The sequence below is a fragment of the Schistocerca nitens genome, chromosome 4, assembly GCF_023898315.1.
Source record: "Schistocerca nitens isolate TAMUIC-IGC-003100 chromosome 4, iqSchNite1.1, whole genome shotgun sequence".
NCBI lineage: Eukaryota > Metazoa > Arthropoda > Insecta > Orthoptera > Acrididae > Schistocerca > Schistocerca nitens.
Window position 1 is genome coordinate 382126995 of NC_064617.1, and position 27227 is coordinate 382154221.

At 36.2% G+C, this 27227-nt stretch overlaps 1 protein-coding gene across 4 annotated transcripts in view; it reads right to left on the bottom strand.

Moving 5' to 3' along the window:
* The window catches only part of LOC126251832 (cyclic GMP-AMP synthase-like receptor), a 387508-nt gene that overhangs the window by 251615 nt on the left and 108666 nt on the right, over positions 1–27227 (bottom strand). The gene's annotated exons all lie outside the window — the stretch shown is intronic.

Below are 27227 nucleotides of genomic sequence, written 5' to 3' on the forward strand. Positions count from 1 at the left end.
CAAGAGGTTCGTGAACTCACACCACTTATTGCCCAAACCGCCCATTTCTGAGCCAAAAATATCCTTGTAGAATGGGAAGAGTTACCCCAAAATATAATACCATATGACATAAGTGAATGAAAATAAGAAAAGTAGACTAATTTTTGAGTCGAAGTATCACTCACTTCTGAAACCATTCAAATAGTAAAAATGGCAGTATTAAGTCTTTGAACAAGATCCTGACTGTGGGCTTTCCATGACAGCTTACTATGTATCTGAACACCTAGAACTTTGAACTGTTCAGTTTCACTTATCATATGTCCGTTCTGTGAAATTAAAACGTCAGGTTTTGTTGAATTGTGTGTTAGAAACTGTAAAAACTGAGTTTTACTGTGATTTAACGTTACTTTATTTTCTACAAGCCACAAACTGAGGTCATGCACTGCACTATTTGAAACCAAGCTAATGTTGCACACAACATCCTTTACTACCAAGATAGTGTCATCAGCAAACAGAAATATTTTAGAGTTACCCGTAATACTAGAGGGCATATCCTTTATATAAATAAGGAACAGGAGTGGCCCCAACACTGATCCCTGGGGCATCCCCTACTTGACAGAACCCCATTTTGATCCCACATCACAGCTGGTATCAACATTGTGAATAATGACCTTTTGCTGCCTGTTGCTAAAGTAAGAGGTGAACCAATTCTGAGCTACTCCCCGTATTCTGTAATGATCCAACTTCTGGAGCAATATTTTGTGATCAACACAATCAAATGCCTTAGTTAAATCAAAAAATATGCCAAGCGTTCGAAACTTTTTGTTTAGCCCATCCAGTACCTCACAGAGACAAGAGAATATAGCATTTTCAGTTGTTAAACAACTTCTAAAGCCGAACTGTACATTTGATAGCAAATCGTATGATATAAAATGATCAATTATCCTTACATACACAGCCTTTTCAATAACTTTTGCAAACACTGATGGCATAGAAATAAGTCTAAAATTATCTACATTATCCCTTTCTTCCTTTTTATAAAGCAGCTTTAGTACTGAGTACTTTAATCGCTCAGGAAACTGACCATTCCTAAAGGAAAAATTACAAATACGGCTAAATACAGGGCTAACGTGTGCAGCACAGTACTTTAATATTCTGCTAGACACTCCATCATAACCATGAGAGTCCTTAGTCTTCAGTGATTTAATTATTGACTCAATCTCCCTCTTGTCTGTATCACAGAGGAGTATTTCAGACATCAATCTCAGAAAGGCATTTGCCAAGAAAGTTATATGATTTTCTGCAGAAACTAAATTTTTATTTAATTCACCAGCAATGATTAGAAAATGATTGTTAAATACTGTACATATATCTGATTTATCAGTAACAGAAATATTTTTACTGCGAACTGACTTCATATCATCAACCTTGTGCTGCTGACCAGACACTTCCTTGACAACTGGCCATATGGTTTAAATTTTATCCTGTGAATTAGCTATTCTATTTGCATACCACATACTTTTTGCCTTGCTAATAACATTTTTAAGCACCTTACAATACTGTCTGTAATGGGCTACTGTAGCTTGATTGTGACTACTTCTAACATTTTGATATAATTCCCGCTTTTTTCTACATGATATCCTTATCCCCCTAGTCAGCCACCCGGGCTGCCCAATACTGCTAGTACCCTGTTTTAAATGTTCTAATGGAAAGCAACAATCAAAGAGCATGAGAAATGTGTAACAGAAAGCATTGTATTTATTATTTATGTTATTGGTACTATAAACATCCTGCCACTCTTGTTCCTTGACAAGTTTTATAAAGCTCTCTATTGCTGTTGGCTTAACTTTCCTACATAGTTTGTAATTAAATATGACATTGCTTTGAGTACAAAAGCCTTTTAGTGTTAAAATTTGTGCATCATGGTCTGAAAGGCCATTCATGCTTTTACTAACAGAATGCCCATCTAGTAATGAAGAATGAATAAAAATATTGTCTATGACTGCGTTACTGTTCCCCTACACCCTAGTTGGAAGAAACACAGTTTGCATCAGATCATATGAATTTAGGAGATATACCAGCATCCTTTTCCTTGCACAATCATATAGAAAATTAATATTGAAGTCACCGTATATAACTAGTTTCTGGTACTTCCTACAAAGTGAATCAAAAACCCTCTCTAGCTTGAGCAGAATGCTCTTAAGTCGGAGCTAGGGGACCTATAAACAACAACAATTAGAAGTTTAGTTTCACTAAATTCAACTAACACTGCACAACATTCAAATATCTGTTCAGTGCAGTGTCATGATATGTCTATGGAGTCAAATGGAATACTGTTTTTTACATACAGAGCCACTCCCCCACTCTGCAAGGAACTCCTTGAGAAACTGCCAGCTCATCTGTAGCCTGGTAAAGGAAGCCTCTGAATTGTCAAATTATTTAAGTGGTGCTCTGATATACCAATAATTTCAGAGTCAACATCTACTAGCAGTTCACTAAATTTATCTCTAATACCTCTTATATTTTGATGAAATATGCTAATTCCTTCTCTACTTGGAAACATTACATCCTCTGAAGGTGAGCCCTTAGAGGGACTTCCTAACAGCTGACTTCAATCTAAAAAGGTGCAGCTCTAACACCAACTACAACAGGAATTTTTCCATGAGTGACACCACCACCACCACCCACTACACTGTCAGCTATAAGCTTAGCCAGCCTCCCCTTCCCATACCTATTGAGGTGCAGGCCATGCCTGGTGAAACCCGATCTACTGATAGACCCAACTGGCACCACTGAGATGTGAGCCATGCCCTCTGCCATCAGTGCCCTCCTCAGCCCCAAGTTAACACGCCTAACAGCCGCATTAAGGTGAGGCTGATCACGATGCTGAAACAGTTGCACAAAATGCACATTAGTGCCACCAGTTTGAGTAGATATCTTAACCAAGTCACCACCGACATCATATTCCCCGTTCCTATCGAGACTGTTCCCTGCTCCACCCACTATCACTACCTGATTCTCCTTTGTAAAATTCTTACATAACTCCCCTATGCTTTCAGTCACCTGAGCCAACCCTGCACTAGGCTTCACAATGCTGGTGACCTGGTACTCACTCCCCAACACTTCCTGCAACTCCACACCTCTACCATGGGAACTACCTAGCAGCAGAACCTTCTTTCTGCTAGACTTTGAGACTAACCTAGGCCTCCTAATCGCTGAGGACTGCTGCAAGTTCCCTACTTCTACAGCTACACGAAGCTCCTCTCCACTCAACTCTGACATTTGGTCATATCTATTGCATGTATGCAAAGTAAAACTGTCTGAATACCTTCTCTTCCTAGCTGCCTTATTGCCAACTGCCAGTTCCCATTCCCCACCACCTTTCACCCTCCTCAACCTATCTAGTTCCTCCTTTGCACATTGTATCTGCACCTGAAGGGCACAGATCTTACGCTCCTGCTCCTCTATCAACTTATTTCTATTACAGATTCTGCATTCCCAGGAGAGTATCTCACTAAAATGACCACTGCCTTCCCCACTGCATTTCCCCCAATGAAAATACTTTGAACAAATCCCACACCGTAATCCACTACTCACAAACCTATGACAGAGCCCACACTTCTCACTCATGGTAAAGTTTTACAGTTACTGAAAAAAACTATACAGCTACGTTACCGAAGTTCAGTTACACCAGTAGAACTATTTAGGAAATAACAATAATGGTCTCAAAATTCTCTGCCTACTAAGAAAGCAACTACTTGTATTAATACTACTACACCACAGCTAATACCAATACCAACAAAACTTCACAAAACTATTAGCTAAAACCAAAAAATTCAAACAGCCACTGTAACACTATGTGGAGTTAAAACACTGAATGAAAATGTTACTGAAACATTTTACTAGAAACAATAATAAATGTCAGTTGAAAACTAATGCACGAAATTTACTAAATGACTTCAACGCACAGAAAACTCTAAAAAAAAAACAGCAAGCGAATGATTACAAAAGTTTATTAAGTCATTATTTCGCCACAAATGGCATGCAACATCACTGAAATCTATTAAATTTAATAACTGTATTACAGAGCACAAATAAGTTTGTCAGTACTTAGCTCTATAACCGCTATAGCTGCAGTGCACGCCGCAAAATGTAAACACACTACTGAGGAGTGAGGGTTAGACAAATGACACAAGCACACTCACCTTTGAGTTAAAAACAGTCCCAATTACAATTTATTCTTTTGTTAACTACATGTTTCATCTTCAAGAGTAATCTTTGCTTGTTATAAGCAAAAATTAGGATATGGTCCAAGCATGTACAATTCTAAACTTGAATAAGGAATTGTTACTAAATTAAAATGTTCCTTTTACCATATTTTAAAAACCAAAAAGTGGCTCTGTGCTAGAGTGAAGCACATGTCAAAGCACATGAACCTGTAGAGATCTTGCCCTTTTATAACATTTTAAAAACCATAAAATGGTTCTGTGCTAAGTTGAAGCATGCATCAATCAGATGAGCCCTCAAAGACCTAGTCAAAAACAACTAATATAATAAAACAACTAGTATATATTTTTTTTAATGTTGTAAAAGGAAAAGGTCTCTGTAAGTTCATTTGATTTGATGTGTTCTTCAGTCTAGCACACAGCTATTGTATGTTATTTAAAATGTTGTAAAAGGAAAACTTTAAGGTTAGTAACAATTGTTTATTCACACTTAGAATCATGCATGCTGATACCCTAATTCTGCTACCCCTATATATAATTTCCATATTCCGCATGAAAGTAAAACCAGTTATTAATAAAAGAATTAAACCCAAAAGGGTCTGTTTTTAATTCATATATTCTACATATGGTTGCTGTATCAAACAATAATTTATTTCATAAACATATTTTGACAAACCATCATTAACAGGAAGATATTTTGTTGGCTTCCAGAGAAAACATATGCCAGTTTTTTACAGATTGATGAGCTGAGCCACCATCAACAACAATGAAAACTCAAATGAGTATGTTTCTTGATTTCTGTTTACTGCATTAGATATCATAAGCACTGCCTATCAACAACCTTTATTGTTAAATTGTAATGCTGCATTTGTTATTTTTGACAGAAATGTCTAAAAACTGATTTTGTGCTCAATAGATTAGCACCAGGCTTTTTGGAGTCTGGGAACTGAGTTGTTTAGATTTCAGGGCTCCATCTGAGATCCTTTGTTGCTAGCAAAATATTAATCCTGTTGCATTTTCCAGACAATCTGATTTATTATATAATATTATATAATGAATGCTGTGAAGAGATATTTAGTCTCATATAAACTTCATGGACAATGCTAATTTTGAGGACAATTAAGATGGTTAATGAAAATCAAAAAAGGGCAAAGGACCTCCAAACAATGTGTTGAGGCAATAATCAAGTTAAGTAAAAAGTATAAAATTTACATTTTTTGATTCAAATAATCATTAATTGTGTTAACAAATATGTCCAAATAGAAGACTAAATAAATCAAGTAGTGGGGCAATTATTAAATATGCATCAGAAAATGAAAACAGCCTTGAATTCAACAATGTGTTAAGAACAGTTCATGATCAGTTAGTGAAAATGTCATCTTCAATGAAATCTACCAATGACTCATTAAAATCAGTAATGAAGTCCCATAATTACAACATGTAATCAACTATTAAACCCTATTCTTACTCTGAAAGATTTGAAATGCAAAAGTCTAATTAAGAAATAAGAAACAAGAACATATTTGATATTGTATTATAGGAAATATCCAATCCAAAGTTACCCCTTTGGTAGAAGAGTAACAGATAATTCAAGCAGATCATAGTACTTCTGTTGTACGTGAAACATATGGTACCATCTTCACCATCCATGAACTTACCCATTATAGAATCTGATAAAATTTTTGACAATACAACTGAAACAGACATTATCAATCTTGTTCAACAGGAAACCTGTATAAACAATACCCCAACTTACCTACAGTAAATTACAGTTGATCTTTGAACATTGTCTACAAAAATTAGTAGAAGAAAACTGAAGAGCAGAACTGAATTAAAGGCAGAACTATACACAGAAAATGTATGTAGGGAAATCAACAACTGTAGCTTTATGATGACAAACAACCAAAATAATAAAACTACTTCTATAGCAGATTATTGTGAGGGTTTTGGTTATAGGGGTGCTTTGAAAAATTTACAGGTTGTAATATGGGAAGGTCCTTATATTGTCAGTATATTGCTAGTAATATGTTTTGGTACAGATTTACTAGAAATGCAAAGAGAAGAAAGTTTAGATGTTGTTATAGGCAGTGTGTGATATGAGTACAGAACAGGTCAAATTTTTTGGGGGGACAGATTTTGAGTTTTATTGGTATTTTAAGTACATTGCATTACTATATTAGTAGCATACATGTACATTAGTTTTCCACATAACTTTACTAAGTCATGTGATCTATTGTTAATAGAATATTACTCTTCTTGTCTAGATAAATTTTGTAAAAAGATTGTCAACAACCATGAATGAGAAGTGTTTGTGCTGCCATTAGAAACTTATTTCTAGAGTTCTATGCAGCTGTTGTGACAGATGGTTACACTGCGGGAATATAATGTGTGAGGAAGCAAAGTTGCGATCTTTTTACTTCCCCTCTTGTTTTGTCATCTGCCTCCTTAATATCTTTTGCTACAGATCATTGTAGAGTGAAAACAGTAATTGTTTCATGGCTTAGATTCTATTGTTGATTTATAAACAAATATAAATTCAGTACTAATTAAAAAAATTTGGAAGAAGAACAACAAGGATTCTTAAGTATTTATTTGGCTCTATTCAAAAACATATTAGTAAAGCCAGCCCTTAATTAAAGCCAAAATAATTACCAGGTTTTTCAAAAGTATTGTTTGTATAACTATATCTGTAATTTCATTATTTAAACAAATAATTCAGTACAACCTTTGTGGTAGAAGGAAATGTTAAAAAGAAGGAATTTTCCGAATAATTACCAGGTTTGTCAAAAGTATTGATTGTATAACTATATCTGTTAATTTCATTATTTAAACAAATAATACGGTAGAATCTTTGTGGTAGAAGGAAATGTTAAAAAGAGGGAATTTTCCGATGTATTCAGTTAATTGAATGAGTTATGTTTTAACTTAAACATCTAACAATGTATAGTTTCAGTGACTATTATTGTGAGGATATATAAAGGACCAATTTCTTGGCCCAAGACAGTCAGTCCACGGCTGATTTTCAGAAGTGAAACATGTATTGGTTAGATTAACAACAATGCATCAACTTAACAGTGTAATAACTGTAACACAAATAGGACAATTAATGACTATGTGTGTTTAATTGATTTGAAAAATAGTGTCACACATACCATATTATTCTGTAAGAACTGTGAACTGTGTGGTTAGGTTTTTACTGCTCATAGATGTTCAACAGCGAACTATTGTAGCAGTATGCTGATGTTGCCTGCAACCTATTAATGAGGCTTTTCAACATTTACCAATAAAGAACTGGCCCTATAATGGTGTAATATTGGGGGGGGGGGGGTTGCGAACAGTGAAAGTAAAGAACTGTGAAACACAACTGTGCAGTTGTCGGCTACATCATATACTGTAGTCAGTATTGAACTTCCAACCCCCCTCCCCCCATTTCGTGGCCAGTATAACATTGCAGTATGTCAACACCGAGAACTATCAACAAAGAAATAAAGCAGGTGAACGTCACAAGTGGCATGGAAACTGTGTGAAAAAAAAAAAAAAAAAAAAAAAAAAAAAAAAAAAAACGGAGAGAGAAGAAGAAGAAGAAGAAGCTGAACAGGAAGGGAAGATTAGAGCCCTTAAGGCTGAACTGGATAGTGCTAGGGTCGAACTCATAAGAGATTGGGGCTCAATATTGAAAATTTTGTTTCCCGTTACGACGTCAAGCCTCATTCAACACAATTATGCATAGCTGTAATATGCTGCATTCCTGATACCATTGTGCCACACACATAAACCAAAAACTGGAAATATATTTCAGTTTAACTGTAAACTCTAAATAAAACTTTGATATGTTAGCTGCATTTCAAAGCCAATAATGTATGACCTAACGTAAACCAAAAATACACTAGTAGCAACATGAAAAATTCATTGCAAGCACATGCAATGGCTTACTATATTTCACAACTGAACAATAAGAGTAATGAATTATGAAAATATTGTCAGGTCATTATCATGGTAATATATTTGAGTAAGAGATGTATAAAGTTTCAATTTTTTATATTGAATAGTTTCCTTAAAATTGGATGAGAAGTATATCTGACAGGACATCACTTTTGTGCTAGCAAAGTTCCTACTGTAAAAGCATTACACTATGAAAGGTTTTCACTGTAATGCTTCTGTAACTGTATTTCAATGAAACCACACTTTTCATTTAAATATATACCCTAATTGTTGCTTTGTGGCCTCAATGTTTCAACAGAGATCTGCAAAATTGTCTGTGGTGCACTACCGCCCAGTCTTTACGGAATGCAAAGGTTTAAGGGGGGATGGGGGGGGGGGGGGAGAAGGGTGGAGACAGGTGGGAAGTGGTAGCAAGGAACAGGGGTCACATAAATAGAGAGCAGTGTCTGACAGTTTTATCATTGGCACAAACAGCAAATTTGCCTTGCTATCTCAGTTAACTAAGGAAGAGGCTCAAGTAGATGTAAGTATAGTTAATACCCAACAGACTTTCACCAGAAAACCAACTGTTTCAAAAAAAGCAGAAAGTAGGGTGGAAGTTCTGTTGGTAGGTAGCAGTCATGGAAGAGTTGAGGGTCAGGTCTTGCAGGAAACATTAGGTGACAGGTACCAGGTCACATGTTTTTTCAAGCTCAGTACATGTCTTAGCCAAGTGATGGAGGATGTAGGATCATTATGCAAGTGTTTTACAAAGCAGGATCATGTTATGATAGTGGGTTAAGCAGGAAACAGTACTGATAGGAATCAGGGCTACAATATTGAGACTGATCTGGTAAAAATAGCATCTGCAATGAACCATACTTGGTTCCTTTCATGTGGTATGATTGGTTCCAATTGAATGGCTCTGTAAGGAGGGTCAATATGGCATTAGATCAGCTGCTTCAGGTGACTGCTTTGTCAGTGAAGGGTTCGGTTGATATTGACTCTACTGGCAGGTGGAATTTCACAAGGCATAGCCTGCATTCAGTAGGAAAGAGGGGAGATAAATTAGAAGGAAAGGGGGGAGATAAGTTGGCCAGGATGATAACAAAATCTTTAAAGGGGAGGGGAGGGAGGAGTACTGAAACTAATGGGAGTACATAAGATTAATGTCCAATGATTCAGCATTAAATGAAATTAAGCTTAATGGTAAATGTAGGTGCATATAAGCTTTCAGTACGTGTAAGTAGAGACAGAGAGAGGAGGAATTGCTGTATGTGTTAAAATGTATCAGAGTGAAAATTTTGGAGACTAAAAAATTCTGTGTGGAGCCTGATATAGAAGCATGGGCCTGTGAGCTTAAACTAAGAATGGTAATTTTATAATTGTAGCTGTGTATAGGTCACAACTGGAAAACTTTCAGCTATTTCTGCAAAACTTGGATCCCCTTGTTGTGGTATCTGTCAGACAAAGGGAAGCAAATTATTGTTTCTGGGAATTTCTGTGTAGATTTTCTGAAAGAGTCTGCTAGAAAGAATGATCTTGAAGTATTACTTGGTTCTCTCAATTTGACATCAGTTATTGATTTTCCTACTTGGGTAGTAGAGGAAAGCAACACATTGATAGATCATGTTTCCATAGACCAAGATAAGTTAAACAAAAAAAATCTTTTCCTGGACATGACACCTGGCTTGTTACAGTACATGACACAACACCATATATGTACAATGTAGTTTTGCAAAACAGTCCTCCAAAATAGTGCATTCAATTAATAATTTAAAAACTGCCAATTTTAGGGGAAGATTGCAACAATCAACCTGGGATGAAGTGTGCAGGGAACTTGATGCTAATTTAAAATTTAACCTATTTCATGATATCTTTGTGAGTATGTTTGAAAATAGTTTTTCTATGGAAACTGTGAAACATAATTGTAAGAAACCATCTAAAATGCCATGGTTTACAGAAGACATAAAAATATCTTGCAAACAGAAAATAGATACGTATCTTATAGCTAGGAGGAGTAAATGATTTAGAAAGAGCCAAATATTATAAAAACTACTGCACTGTATTAGGAAAAGTTACTAAAAAGTATGTACAATATGTCTGAGATTAGCAACTCAGATAATAAAATGAAAACAATTTGTAATATTATTAAAAGGACAACTGAGAGCACAGGAATACTATATTTCTATCAAACTCACTGAAAATCAATGGAAACTCCAGGTAGGAATATCAACAATATAGAAAACGACAGATTACCACTTACCTTAAAGAAGACACATTATGTTGCAGACAGACATGATTAAAAGACACCCTCTCACAGCTTTTGGCCATGGCCTTTGTTAGTAAAGACACACACACACACACACACACACACACACACACACACACACACACACACACACACACAAGTAAGCACACCTCATGCACACACTGCCGCCACTTGGGCATTCCGGCCAAAGATGCTGGAGTTGGCAGTTGTGTGTACATGCTTGAGTGCGTGCTTGTGTTGTGTGTGTGGGGGGGGGGGAGGGGGGGAGGAGTGCATGACTGGGTGTGACTGTTGTACGTGTGTCTCTCTTTACTGATGAAGGCTATGGCCGAAAGCTATATGTGAATGTCTTTTAACTGTGCCTATCTGCAACTTGACATGTATTCTTTACAGTAAGTATCAATCTCTCTTTTCCTGCATTGTTGAAACTCATTGAAAAGTTTGTTAACAAAATGGCACCTGTAGCAAATACTTTAACATTCATTTTTTAAGTATTATAGAGGAAATAGGATGCAGCTGTTCATTAGAAAATGCAAGGTTGTATATGGAAGAGGTTATACCTATGCAATTTGATAACATTGAAACTCAACCCATCTCTCCTACTGAAATTAGGAAAATAATAAATTCACTCAAAAGTAACAGTTTGCATGGAATTGATGGCATTTCCAACAGAGTACTAAAAGCTCATTACCAACAGATAAGGTAAGTAATATTCTCAGCCACATATGTAGTAGCTCACTGAAAAAGGGCATTTTTCCTGATAGACTGAAACATGGTATTGTTAAACCATTGAATAAAAGGGGGATAAGTCTGATGCTAACAACTACAACCCAGTCTCACTTCTGACCTCTTTATCCAAAATTCTTTAAAAAGTAATGTATTCATGTGTAACTTCACATATTTGTAAAAAGGAATTATTAATAAAATGTCACTTTGGTTTTCAGGAAGACTTTTCAACAGAAAATGTGATCTATGATTTCACTGATGAAATATTAAATGCTATGAAAAACTCAGTATTGACCATTGGGATTTTTTGCGATCTCTTTAAGGCTTTTGACTGTGTGAATCACAAAATTCTTCTAAATGAGCTTAAGTAATGTGGTGTAAGTGGGACAGTGCACAAATGATTTAATTCATATTCTACTGAAAGAATGCAGAAAGTTGAAATTAACAGTACAGTTAGTCTGCAAAAATCAACAGATTCCTCTAACTGGGAAGGTATCAAGAACAGTGTTCCACAGGGTTCAGTCTTGGATCTCTTATAGTTCGTAATGTATGTTAATGACTTGCCACTCTATAATCATGATGATGCAAAGCTATTTGTTTTTCCTGGTGATACCAATATAGTAACAACACCCAACAAACAAGAATTTTCTGATGAAATTGTAAATAACGTTTTTCGGGAAATTATTAAGTGGTTCTCTGCAAATGGACTATTATGAACTTTTGAGAAAACACAATATATACAGTTCTGCACAGTAAACAGCATAACACCATTGATAAATACAGACTTTGAATATAAGTCTGTTGCTAACCCAGGATATTCGAAATTTCTGGGTGTGGGCACTGATGAGACATTGAATTGGAAGAAACACAATGATCATCTGCTGAAATGTTTGAGATCAGCTGCTTACGCTATTAGGGTTATTGCAAATTTTATTGACAAACATGTCAGTAAGTTGCCCTAATATGCCTATTTCCATTCACTGCTTTCGTATGGCTTCATATTTTGGGGTAATTCATCATTAAGAGAAAAAGTATTCGTTGTACAAAAGCATGTAATCTGAATAACAGTTGGAGCTCACCCAAGACCAACTTGCCGACATTTGTTTAAGGAACTAGGAATATTCACAGAACCCTCACAATACATATATTCACTTATGAAATTTGTTATTAATCATCCACCCCATTTCATAAATAAAAGCAGAGTGCATAGCTACAACACTAGAAGAAAGGATGATCTTCACTATTCCGGGTTAAATCTGGAGGGGCAAATTACGCTGCCACAAAATCTTTGGTCATTTACCAAATAGCATTAAAAGTCTGAAATATGGTCAGCCAGCATTTAAAGACAAATTAAAAGAATTTCTCACTGACCGTTCCTTCTGCTCAACAGAAGAATTTTTAAATATGAAGTATTAATCAATAAAAAAAGGGGGGGGGGGGGGGGCGCACACACATCATGTAAAGAGACCTCATGTTAAACTGAGATGTTCCACATCACTACAAAATGTTGTATTCATGACCTAGGGAACAAATGTTAAAGTAATGTAATGATGTTGAAGCAGTACTACTAGGGCTTACTAAGGAATCAACGACAAAATTTGAAATAAATGGGAACCAGGAAATAAATGATAAAGAGGAGTCTCAAGCACTTTGTATAAAATGGGAGTGGCAATTCCATGGCCCTGATGATCCTGCAGTGTTATGTCAGAGATTTTGATTTCCATACTCCACATTTTCTTCTGACGCACCTGTTTAGCTTTTTACAAATTATCTTCTACTGTCTTTCTATCTTCTTCTATTTTGTATAAAGAAATATGTAGTAGATACAGTGATATCTTAGGTTGAAATTATGATCTCACAGTGACAATGAAAATTATTCTGGATTGCACATGCTAAAACTGAAAACTGTCTAGGATTTTGAAAGAGATATTATTTATTATTGTTTATGTTGAGAAACATTTGGAAGATGAAATCACATTTACTGTACTTTGAATATTGCTATGTATGAAGCTGGTGGAATTTGTATGGACCAAGCAGTAGAAGGTGAATAGACATGAAATAGCAATATTTTTGGAGTAGGAAGTCAGCTGATGATAAATTTTACTGTCATATCATAGTTATAATTAGCAGCTGTTTTTGATAATATAAAAATATGCATAATTCTTGTGAGCTTAAAACGATGATGTGAAATGGAAATATTAGCTCTATTATTGTAAACTATGTCAACTGTGTAACTGTACTTGTTGTTGAGAGAAAAAGTTTACTACAGGATGATGACGATAAGATAAAAAGAATATGAATGCAGTGGGATATTTAAAAAATCAGTTGCAATGTGATTTTTTAATATGATTATGATTATTGTTATTATTATTGAAACTATATGGTGTGTTGTCATGAGTGAGATATGTGAACTATATGCCAAGTATTATTTTTCTTGGGGTAATATAAGGACATCTGGTGCACTATGTAGATATTTAGAGTGGTGTAAGTAATATTCACATGAAATTTATGAAGGGACAGGAGGTATTAAGATGAAATTTGTGATATGCTCAGCAATAGAGATTATGATTATGCTAGGTTGAGACTGTATTGAGGAACTTACTTATGCTCTGTTCCATAATTTGTATTATTCTTGTTAGTGATAGTATGCTGTGTATGATTTTGAGTAATGACTAAGGTGAGTTTATGCTATTTGTTGATGTAAAGGTTTGGTCTATATTTATGTTCATGAGTTATTGAAATGCTTGCCATGGGTCTGAGAAATTTGTCATATGCAAATTTGGGTTGGAAATCTTAAGACACTGACACAGCAATGAAATTAAAGGAATAATTAGAATGATTCATATGAAACACTGAATATAATTATATAGCAGATTATAAATAATAATATAAATAATTAACCGCACAGTATAAACTCTAGGCAGTGTCTAACTTACAAATTGGATGACTGAAAATAATTGAAGAGTTTCTAACTGCAGGAAAAATACTAATAATAATTCATAATTAACAAAAAAGAAATTATTATGAGCACTACAAACATGGCACTTGCATACTGTGGAACACTGTGAGATTATTCAAGATTCTACTTTAGTATAAAAATATTTTCTGCAGTGCACAGTTTGTCCATTTTGTATAGGTTAAAGAATGAACTTAGTTTCTTTGACTTTGAGATTTGTGTTAGCAATTAACTTAGTGAAAATAATTTCTATCCCTGTGAAACCCAAACATTTTTCTTAGAATCTCATTACAATCCCAAGTCTCATTGGTTAGCATTCTTGGGATAAATATGTGAAACTGATGCATAAATGTAAGTTGAAAGAACTACCTGACTTATTTGTCAGAAACCAAGACGATGGAGGTTGGTGAAGGTATTATATATCTCACTGGAATGAGAAACAAAAGATCATATGTATTATTAATTTTTCTTATGTGTTCATGTGTACTCCTTTAGTTTGTAATAAGCATTTCTGAAATAAAAAAATTAAGTCATGACTCATTAACCCCAATTTGGATTGCCACAATATAAGTTTAGTTTTTCTTGGTATCCATTTCTTTTATTATTTCTTTATATCACGTGTTCTGCTATAAAAACTGAATGCTTTAAAAAATGTATCTACGGTACTTTGAAAAAACTGTACACTGGTGTACATAAATCTGGGTGAAGGCAGGGAGGGGTGGAACTTGTAAATACTATAATATTAGACTATGCTTAGAATATTAGACTATGCTTATGTTATCTATTCGCCAGGGTGCGAATATGATATTTTGCTAGGACAGTTAAAATGAAACAGGCTGTTTCCATTTACTACGATATGTGTCTTTTGGTTGATAGAAATTTTTTTATCTTTTTGAAATATAAATGTGCTCTAATTTTGTGTGTAAAATCTCTGCTTATGTTATGAGAAGAAACTTGAGAATTTAGCAATTTGTACATTCCTTGTTTTAGTTATCTCTGAAATCCAATTTTATATTCTTTTACTGTCATGAACAATTTTTTCATACATTAAGTTGTATTAGTCTATCATATTTATTCAGAGATGGACATAATTACATAAACATATGTGTGATACTGTCAAAAAGATGAAAACAGGGGAAGGAGCCCAATAAGAACCATTTAAGCATTGGTACAAGTCTTGAACATAAAGAAGGAAGTCAAAGCAGATAAGGAGATGGACATCAATGCTGTGGAGAAGTGGACTTACAAGGATGAGTAGTTAAAGGAAACTATTTTACTTGGTATGGATGTCTATGGAACAATTAATAGCTGGATCAATGTGGACTTGTGGACAAAGAGTGAAACAAATATTTGGAGAAAAGATCTTATATCATTTTTTACAATTTTCTATTGTTACGAGGGCTATCCACAAAGTACATTACGTTTTGGAATTAAAAATAAATAAAGTATTGGAAATTTTTTTATTATATACAGATGAAAGCCACACTTAAATACAACTTTTCTACATAGTTGCCATTTAAATTAAGGCACTTATCATAGTGATGGACGAGCTTGGAAATTCCTTCGTCGTAAAATTCGGCCGCCTGCGCCTTCAACCACATGGTTAGCTCTTCTTGAAGCTGTGCGTCGTCATCAAAATGCTGCATAGCCAACCACTTCTTCATTGCTGGGAATAAGTGGAAGTCGCTCGGTGCCAGGTCGGGACTGTACGGCGGATGAGGAAACAACTCACACTTAAAAGATTCGAGAACTTCACGAGTGGTATTTGCCATGTGGGTCCGGGCGTTGTCGTGAATCAGCAAGATCTTTGAGCCCAACTTTCCCCTGCGCTTGTTTTGTATTGCTCTTCTGAGGTTGTGTAGAGTTTGGCAATACCTTTGAGAGTTTATTGTAGTGCCTCTTTCCAGGAAATCCACAAAAATCACACCTTTTCTGTCCCAAAAGACAGTCGCCACGTGGTTGAAGGCCCAGGCAGCCGAATTTTACGACAAAGGAATTTCCAAGCTCATCCATCGCTATGATAAGTTCCTTAATTTAAATGGCAACTATGTAGAAAAGTAGTATTTAAGTGTGGCTTTCATCTGTGTATAATAAAAAAAATTTCCAATACTTTATTTGTTTTAAATTACAAAATGTAATGTACTTTGTGGATAGCCCTCATATTTGTATTAACTTAACTGCATGCAATTATTATTGTGTTTCTTTGTTTTTATTATCATTGCTCATGCATTTAGTGTTCACTTGTGTGCATGAACAATGACAGTAAAAATGAACACAATAATAATTTTTTCTACAACATCATAGAAGTTGGCTTTGTATCTATACTTTTTGTGCATGTAAGCCCTATCATATTATGTTTAAAGTTCACCCAGGCATGCATAATTAAAATCCAAAGATCAGTTATGTCTGTAAAATCACATTGCCATAACTGTTTAAATACATCATTAGGCTACTATCAAGATAAGAAGAAAAATATATAGCAAACTGTGTTTTTTATACCAAAGAAAATTTGGATTTATTATGCTCACATAATGTTGGAAGAAATTATCAGTACAAATCAAAACTTGTTTAAAATTCAGAGATAATTAACATTATTATGAAAATTAAATTGGGTGATGCTGAGGGTATTAGATTAGAAAATGAGATGCTTAAAGTAGTAAATGAGTTTTGCTATCTCGGGAGCAAAATAACCAATTATAGTCGAAGTAGAGAGGATAGAGAATGTAGACTGGCAATGGCAAGGAAAGCTTTTCTGAAGAGAAGAGAAATTTGTTAACATTGAGTATAGATGTAAGTGTCAGGAAGTCTTTTCTGAAAGTATTTGTATGGAGTGTAGCCATGTACGGAAGTGAAATGTGGACGATAAATAGTTTAGACAAAAAGAGAATAGAAGCTTTCAAAATGAGGTGCTACAGAAGGACGTGAAGATTAGATGGGTAGATCACATAATTATTGAGGAGGTACTGAACAGAATTGGGGAGAAGAGAAATTTGTGGCACAACTTGACTAGAAGAAGGGATCGATTGATAGGACATATTCTGAGGCATCAAGGGATCACCAATTTAGTACTGGAGGGCAACGCGGAAGGTAAAAATCATAGAGGGAGACCAAGAGATGAATACATTAAACAGATTCAGAAGTATGTAGGTTGCAGTAGGTACTGGGAGATGAAGAAGCTTGCACAGGAGAGAGTAGCATGGAGAGCTGCATAAAACCAGTCTCAGGACTGAAGACCACAACAACAAAAACATGAAAAACTTATGCTCCATAGGGTCACACAACCCCATAAATCATTATGCATGGTATTGTTTGCATGTATGGGGAGGAGTGTCTCAGGGTCCTACTGAAACAAATCTGTAACAGTGTGAACTCTTTTCAGTAGTACATAACAATATATCTGCGTCAAATGAACTGTTCAATACCATTCATATTGTAACAGTATTTCTTTATATTTGCAAAACTTATTTTCATTACCAGAGTTTTATGGCTATTATGATGTTTACTGATTATTACAAAAATTTAATTTATCATATTATATTTTTATCATTATATTCTGGAAATTCATTTCCTTACAACTTTCCTTTATCCCTGAAAATGCTAATTATCTGATGATGTAAATTTTGTTCTCTTTGCCAGTTATTGGCAGACAAACTTGTTTATGGCAATACACAAATTATTAAAAATCCATTATAGAAATTTTATTTAAGATTCTTTACAAAATATGTTTGCATTTTCAGTAATATTTTCTATTTTTCTATATAAAGATTATCACAGCTTTACTGCAATGTCATCTAACAAACTCTTTGTGCTGTCATTTTGTAACATTTTTCTTCACTTTATAATTTTTAGAGAGAGTTGGATAGAGTCTGTGTGAAGAGGAGGAGTAGACTGAACATGGGGAGCCAAGTGTGGGACTTCTCTCCATTGTCACCATGTAAGCCATATTCCTAGATGTTAACCTCCACCTCAAAGATGGCTACATCAGTACCTCTGTCCATATTAAACCTACTAATTACTAGCAATACCTGTACTTTGACAGCTGCCTCCTGCTCCATACCAAGAAGTCCAATCCATACAGCCTAGCCACCCATGGTTGTTCCATCTGCAGTGACAAGCAGTCCCTCTCGAAATATACATAGGGTTTCACTGAGGTCTTTACAGATTATCCTCCAAACCTTGTATGAAAAAAAATCTCCTGTGCCTTATCTTTCCATTCACCCACCACCTCCCAAAGTCTCACCATCCGTCCACAGAGGAGCATTTCCCTTGTAACTCAGTACCACCCAGGACTGGCACAACCGAATTACATTCTCCATGAGGCTTTTGACTAACTGTTGTCATGCCCTGAAATGAGAAATGCCCTGCCCACTGTCCTTCCCACCCCTCCCATAGTGGTACACTACTGTTCACTGAACCTACACATTATACTTGTCCACCCCTACACAACCCCTGCTCACAACCTCATGGCTCATACACCTGTAATGGACCTTGATGCACGACCTGTCCTATACATCCTCCCACCACCACCTACGCCAGTCCGGTCACAAACATCACTTATCCCATCAAAAGCAGGGCTATCTGTGAAACCAGTCATGTGATCTACAAGCTAAGCTGCAACCACTGTGCTGCATTCTATGTGGGCACAACAATCAACAAGTTAATCAAAATATCCACGGGTGTACTGCCGGTCTACAGTGTCCAATGGGCACAATATTTCGGTGATCATACATGTCACCTGGTGATGGTGACATGTATGATCACTGAAATATTGTGCCCGCTGGACACTGTAGACCGGCAGTACACCCGTGGATATTTTGATTATCAAATACGCCGGGAGAAACTCAACAATCAAATCAAGCTGTCTGTCCTCATGAATGGTCACTGACAAACTGTGGCCAAGAAACAACTGGACAACCCTGTTGCTGAGCATGCCACCCAACATGACATTCTTTATTTCAATGACTGCTTCATAGCCTGTTCCATATGTATCCTTTCCACAAACACCAGCTTTTCTGAATTGCACAGGTTGGAACTCTCCCTGCAGTATATCCTACATTCCTGTAACCCTCCTGGCCTCAAGTTTTGTTAGTCATTGTCCTCACCCATCTAGCCCCTTCTCTGTTCCCATTCCAGCACCACACAGCACTCTATTCTTTTTACTTCTCCCCTTTTCCACTACTCTCCCCCCCCCCCCCCTCACCAAACCTCTCCCATGCCCTTCATCTAACCTCCTAACTGGACACAGCAGTCCTCTCATCTCACCACCTTGTCCCTCCACACCCCCAGCAGCATTTCACCATCCCCCTCCCTGCCCCAGCCTTCTCCTTACCCCCACCCAGTTGCCTGTTCCATCATGCGCTGCTGCTGCTGCTTGTAGAGTGGCTTTAGCTGCCAGAGAGTGCGGTCATGCGTGTGTGAGTTGCATTTGTGTGAGTGTGTGTATGTGTCTGTCATCTATTTTTGACAAAGGCCTTGTTGGCCAAAAACTTATTTTGTGACAGTCTTTTGTCTGTGACTCTGCATCTCTGCTATATGGTGAGTAGCAACTTTGCTTTTCATAATATTGTAACTATGTAAAATGTTCTCACTGAATTCTGATGACATTTAGAGACATTTATATACAAGAAGTGTGTGGTATATGTTTGTGATGAAATATGTGAAAGGTGAATCTTTAGTGTTTAATCTTGAAAGTCACAAGTTTATTCAGTTTCATTTTCATGTAACTGAACAGTATCGCATTATTGACAGGATTGATTTCACGAACATATAACTCAAAGAACCATCATTATCAAGACAATATTTTGTTCTTAAAAACATCAGTACAGTGCCCTCTGCACAGTACATACCCCAATTTTTTACACAATTACGAGCTGAGCCACCATCAACAACAATGGAAAGTTAAGATGTGTATATTTCTTGATTTCTCTCTCTCACAACAAACAAGTTGTAGAAAATTGCTCCGTAAACTACGAGTTTTTATCGTCAGTGAAGTGTCGCTCGTGTGGTGAAAAAGTGAAAACCGGTGTTAGAACGTGTCCAGTAAAACATATGATGGTATCATTCAAGCTGCTTCACGAAAGTAAACTGCAATAATGTATTTTCGTGTGACTGTAATCATCCGTATAACAGCCGAGAAGCCGCCTTAGAGATGTGTAACTCTGAACTTCAACTAAATGTGAAAAATGAAGTATTAAAAGACTTAAAAGCAGCTAGAAAGCACATTAAATTATTAGAAAACATGATTCAGCTTCTTACTGAACCTGCTGAAACATCAGTATTTATGCCGAAAACATCGTACTCTGCCAGCAGCACAGAAAATGAGGTAGGACTAAATATTTACTCTGATAGCCATGGATGCGGTCTTTCTGAAATTCTCAATAATCATCATGACTTAAAAGCCTACAGTTGCGTAAAACCAGGTGCTCCAATGCAGGAAATTACAAAGGACGTCATAAAAGACAACAAAAAAAGCACAAATCGTTATATTTTATTAATTGGAGGTGCCAATGATGTGTACAAGAATGAATTAGTGAATGCTGTGCACAACTTAAGGAAATTTCTGGATGGTACTAAGAAGCAGAACGTGATTGTCACTAGCATTCCTTGTAGACATGACCTTATCCCCACTTCGTGTGTAAACGCTGAAATTAGGGAAGCCAACTCACAATTTCAGGAAATATGCAAAATGTATCCAAATACAAACATTCTTTGTACAGATTTTCTTAAGAGAGACTGCTTCATGAAACATGGGATGCATCTGAACAAAAAGGGCAAGAAACTTTTGTGTGGGAAAATCAGTGAAATGTTAGAGAGACTGAACAAACATAGTGACAGCATGTCATTACCATTAGCTCCAACAGTTTTAAAGCAAGCACCAGCAGAAGTATTCCCACAAAAAATGCTAAAAGCATCAGAAACAATCACAGCAACAACAACAACAAAAGCAACAACAGCAGCTACATCAACAGCAGCGGCAACAGAATCAATGGTAGCTGACCAACTCCACCAAAAGTAGCAAAAACATCAAGAGCAGTTACACTAACAACAACAACTGCAGTAACAGCTCCATCAACTACAGAGCCAGCCCTAATACCAGCAGGAAAATCAACAGCAAAAGCAACAAAACCATCAACTAAAAAAACTTCAGACAATAGACGGAAGCCAGTGCCACCATCCCATCTAAATGATTTTTTAGTGGAAACCAGAAAGAGGAGGAAGCCCACAAGAGAAAGAGAGATATGACCTTATTTAAGTCAGTAAAGCAGAGAAATATACAACAAGGTATTTACAACTTTAAAATAATCCACCAGAATGTACAGGGCTTGAGCAAGAAATATAAACAATTAGACGTGTTTGTAAATGAAACTGTGCCTGATGTGCTTGGTATTAGTGAACACTGGCTATCTGATACCAAATTAGAACTTTTTAAAACTCTAAACATGGTACTAGCTAATAAGTTTTGCAGATCTACTATCAGAGGTGGGGGTGTGTCAATGTATGTAAAAAGTACATTTGATTTTAATTCTATAAATGTTAGTAAATGTTCATTAGAAGGAACAATTGAATTATGTGCAGCACGTATAAAGGTACCAAATGATGAAATTTATGTTATACGTTTATACAGGCCGCCAGGTGGAAACTTCGAAGTTTTCTTAACAAAGTTTTGTGACATGATAGAGAATGTTTTTGTATCACACCTGAACAAGTTAGTAATTATAGGACACTTCAACATAAATGTATTAGCAGATAAGTTACACACTAGACAATTCAAGAATACTCTGCTTGAATATACTGTAAGATACCTGATAAACACTGCAACCAGGGAGACTCAAACATGCCAGTCTGCAATAGATAACATAATCACTGGTATTCGTCTTTACGATCTTACATCTTCTGTTGTTATAAGTGCTTTGTCAGACCACCATGCAGTAGAACTAAGTGTGCACATAAAAAAGGTTCCTACACACAGTTGCTATAGATATATTAGGATCAATACAGACCAAAATATAACTCATTTGAATAATATGCTAAGGAATGTGGATTGGAACAGTGTTCTAACGACACTTCATAGTTACGGCAAATTCTCAAGTGAACTATTCTACATTCTTAACCAAGCCTGCCCATTAATAAAAAAGAGAATTCAGTCACATGCTGTAACCCAAAACTGGATATCAAGTTCAGTCACTGAGGCTAAAGAAAAACTAAGATGGTATGAGTAAACTATGTTAAATGACTTGAGCAATAAAAAATTAAAACAAGAGTTCAAAAAGTATCAGAAATACTATGTAGACCTCCTAATATTGAAAAAAAAAAAGAAACATTTTGAAAGTGTCATTCAGAGCTCAAATAATATCTCCAAAACATCATGGTCACTAGTAAATAGAGAAATAGGTAAATCTGAGAAACATACAACTGAAAAAAAAAAAAAAAAACGGCACAATAGAAAAAAATAAACGGCACAATAGAAAGCGATCAGAATAAGATAGCAGATCTATTTAACAATTACTTTGCCTCTGTTGGCTCCATCATAAACAATCAGCTTAAAAATCATAAATACAAATTCAGAGGAACACCAGTGTCAGGAAGTATATTTTTGATGCCAACAAGTAAAGAAGAAATAATTAAAATACTGAGTAGCTTAAAGAATTCCCATGCAGCAGGATATGATGGTCTTAGTCTGGACACTCTTAAGAAATGTATACATAAAACTGCATCACCTTTATCAACAGTTCTCAACTATCATATGGAAGATGGTCTATTTCCAGATGAGTTGAAAATTGCTCGAGTTGTGCCTATTTTTAAAAAAGGAAACAGGAATCTAGTAGAAAACTTTTGACCCATTTCTGTTCTTTCAATAATATCCAAAATCTTTGAGAAAGTAATATACATAAGAATCTGGAACTTCCTGGTATGTAAAAAAGTGATTTCTAAGGGGCAGTATGGGTTTGTCAAGGGGTCGTCCACCATTACGGCGGCATCCAAATTACCAAAGGTGTCACTCAAGCAACAGATAATAAAGAACAAGTATGTGTCATTTTTCTGGAGTTACAAAAAGCATTTGACTGTGTTGATAAGACCATATTGCTGGACAAACTGTGGAACTATGGCATTTGAGGCACAGCCCATAATCTGATGAGGTCCTACTTGACAAAAAGGAAGCAGTTTGTGTCTATTAGCACTACAGAGGGAGCATACAAATCAAACACCACTGACATAAATTTTGGTATTCCACAGGGGTCAATATTAGGACCACTTCTTTTTATCATTTTTTTAATGATATTCAGTCCATAACAAACCATGCAACAACTATCTTATATGCAGATGATACCATGTTAATATGCTGCAATCCAAGTTATTCGCAGCTCGAAGTGGAATCCAGTATGGCAGCAGGCTTAATTCTGCAGTATTTTAATTAGAACAAACTAAAATTAAACACAAATAAATCTGTGTATATTGAATTTGATCTTGGGAGGCAAAAAACTCATGAAAACCAAATCTTAATGGGTGACGAATACATTAAAAAACAATACTCGAGCAAATATCTTGACCTGATACTTGATGCAGAGTTAAACTGATCTGATCATGTGAATGATATTTGCAAAAAGCTAAGTACTACCATATATGTCCTAAGAAAACTGACACCTTTTTGTAACATCACCACTCTGAGGCAAATATATTTTGCACTATTTGAATCCCATCTACGCTATGGGATAGAGGTATGGGGATCCAGCAGTGAAGGTAATATGAAAAGTGTACTTATCTTACAAAGAAGTCACTTAGAATTATGGGAAAGAAATGTGCCGGGAGTCCTGCAGAAATTTGTTTAAAGAATTTAAAATACTAACTGTTCATAACCTGTATGTGCTGAAGATAATCATTATGGCAGTAAACAGTAACGAAACACTTAATAAAGAAATACACGATCACAACACTAGAGGTAGAGAGAGACCCCACATCATCTCTCATAGAACAACACTCTATGAGAAAAGCCCTCACCATGCAGGCATAAAACTACTGAATTGCTTCCATCCTAATATCTCCAAATTGCCCATTACAAAACTAAAAAAGAAATTAAAATTATGGCTCCTAAACAATCCTGTATATTCAATAGATGAGTTTCTAGATTTAGTAAACTCATATGATAGAAGACCATCTATCTAAAAATATATGTAATCTCAGATCTTAGACTGTGTCACAAACTGTAAATATTTTAATGTCAGATATGAATACTATGTCACAAACTGTAGATTCCTTAGTCTAAGTATAGCAATAACAATTTTTTATGTATAGTCCATCTATGTAACTCTGTTCTCTCAACTAAATTTTACTGATAATGCCCCTAGACAGACTTTGGGTCACCTCTGACATTTAATGCCTGTTTTTTTCCCTGGTCCACTACCCTTGCAACCATTATACTAACCTCTGCCCTCACGTCCACTGTTCTTTGGCTGGCAATATTGCCTCCAGATGTATCCCATCTGCTCACACCATAATACCTGATATTAGCTGAACATACTCATACTCCCCCATCTGCCTTGTAATATGATCAATATATGAATTTCCTCACATTCTATGGCCAACCAGAACTCCTGTTCACACTCTCCTTGACATTTCTGAAGGCAAACCTTTTAAAAATGTGTCAAGCACACTTTGCTTAGCCTATTGCAATATTACTCTGTTCATTACTGTGTCCTGTTCCAGCCCATAAGTACAATCATTGGTGTTTCTTACTCTATCCACAAATTCTTCCACAGACTTTCCATGCCTCTTCACAACCATACCTAACTGCTCACAGAAATATCTGGCACTGTTCTGCTTTCTATACCTTTGTACTAACTCCTTCTCAAACTCCTGAAATATTTCTGCTCCATTAAGAGCTCCTGTGTATCCCTCATAACCTTTTCCTTCTCCAGTTAAGCTTAAATTTCCCACATTTCAAAGCTCCATGTCAGTCTAACCTTCTACTCCACCGCATTCTTAAGATCCCCAACAAATGCTTGCACATCCTCAGTAAATTTATTGGGAAAAGGAGCAACTAGACTGATGGCTGACAAGTACACACCCCGCTGTGGTGACTGCCCTAATAACTGACTATGTGACTCCATATTATCTGCTGTTAATCGTGCTATCTTTTCCAACATTATATGTACTGCTTCTGGCTCCGACACTCTTTGGATGCATGATCCTGCCATATCATTGCTTATATCCTTATTGATTTTAGAAAATCAATATATTATAAGTGCAACAGAACAATACATACCAACTTCATTCCTACATCTAATCATTAACCATTTTCACTCCTAGCACTGTCCAACCATATGCCCATAATGCTTGCATGTGAAAGATATCACTGCTACTGACTCTGTACATGGAGCTGAATGACCCAGCAAATTACATGGCACACATCTGACATGTACTAATGAGTAGTAATCAAATATTCTCTCCATGACACACACATTCCCTGCAAAACACGATCAGATCTCTTGACTTACCACACTATACACTGTAGGTTTGGATGTCATGCTGAAAAGATGATCTCAGTAACTATGACACCACTTCTTGAGGGTGCTGACTACTGGAACCTTCTTGTAGATGCCACTGTGGTGTGTTGGTGCCTGGGTGTGATTGGACAGAGGCCTTACGGTGCCAGAGAAACAGTCTGCAAATAATCAGTATCCTTTGATATTGCATCTTGATGCAGCCCAATACAGGATGGAGTCAGCTTGCACAAGCAATTCTACTGCCTTGGTGGTTGATGATGCACAGAATTGCCAATTGGAGTGCAGTGTCAGTCAGCTGTGACCTTTGTAATGTAAGCTTCTCTGCCAGTTTTGATTCTCTATGCTCAGCTGCCCTGCAAGTCCCTCACGCTACCGTGCCACACTCCTCATCCCTCTTCCTCATGTTGTCAGAAGGTGGCAGACTGTTGTTGTAGAGACCCACTGCCCCATGCTGGTGATCAGTGAACTGCTGTCCTGGGCTAGTGTTGGCACTGTAGTGTTGGCTCCAGAACTCAACGGCAAACCCTTGGCAGAGTGCAAACTGTGGCCCTCAATTAGCATCCTATATGGTGGTCAGATGACACATCCCCCATGACGGTAGAGCAGTGATGCTGACAGAAGTGATTTTAGTACCAGTGACTTGGGTATATATGCTCTTCCAAGCTGCATGTGTTTGGCCTTTGCTATGCGTTTTGGCACGTACATTAACACATTGGTAGCCACCCGCCTGGAAAGGCTGGTGACACATTGCTGCTTGTGTACTGCAGCAGTAATTTCAAGAATTTCAAGAATTTTATTCACCATAGATCATTTTACAATGATATTGGCTTCGTCATACAAGATGTACTAGTACATACAGAATAACAAAATAAACTTCTGTCAATACATTATAAATACATTTGAAGCATCGCAGTGTACCAAATTACAAAGGATAGCTTTTAAAAGCTAACGCAACAAGCTATCTTATAATCTAATATAATAAGGTATTTTATTGTTTATAGTATAAACTTTGTAATTACATACTATTAACCACAGCACAAAATAATATGTTTAACTACAGACAACTTTTAAATGCTTATATACTCCTCAGGCATCTCAAAGAATTCTTTAATGTCATAGAATGGATGATCTGACAGCCAGCTGTACCACTTAATTTTAAAAGAATTTGTATCCATAGACTGAACATGAATTGGCAGTTTATTGAACATTTTGAGTGGGTTAACTTTGTGGGAATTTCCTGTTCTCGCTAATCTGTGGCGCGGTATGTCTAAATTACCGTTCGCCCGGGTGTTGTGTTTGTGTATTTCCTTTCTGGCAATAAATTCTGAAATATTATTTTTAATATAGAGTACAGACACATAGATGTATAAATTTATAACTGTAAGTATTCTGAGTCTGGAGAAAAGAGGACGACAGTGCTCCCTATGACCTCTTTTACATATTATACGTATGACTTTTTTTTGTAATTTCAATACGTTTTTGATGTGAGGGGAGTGCCCCCATATAATAAGACCATATGAAATATGTGACTGGAATAGCCCAAAGTATGTCACCCTGAGGTACTCCAAGCTCACTACCTCCCTTAGTTTCAAGAGAAGATATGCCACCCGAGATATTTTTTCACATACATGATTGACATGTTCCTC